Source organism: Apaloderma vittatum, unplaced genomic scaffold, assembly GCF_000703405.1.
Source record: "Apaloderma vittatum isolate BGI_N311 unplaced genomic scaffold, ASM70340v1 scaffold9954, whole genome shotgun sequence".
NCBI lineage: Eukaryota > Metazoa > Chordata > Aves > Trogoniformes > Trogonidae > Apaloderma > Apaloderma vittatum.
Window position 1 is genome coordinate 1 of NW_009714329.1, and position 205 is coordinate 205.

Sequence of the window (205 nt, forward strand, 5' to 3'; positions counted from 1 at the left end):
CGTGTGGGGGTGTCCATGTGTTAGAGGGCAGTGCTTGTCGGTGAGGTGTGCGGGTCGTGGGGGTGGAGGTTAAGACTATACTTTCAGGGGTCATTTCTGTAGTTGGTCACTAGAGGAGAGTGATCGCTCCTGATCGGCGTCACAAACCACGAGGAGGAGCGAGGTGTTCTCTTCTGAGCGCGAAGCGGGCGGGGGGGGCCGGCTG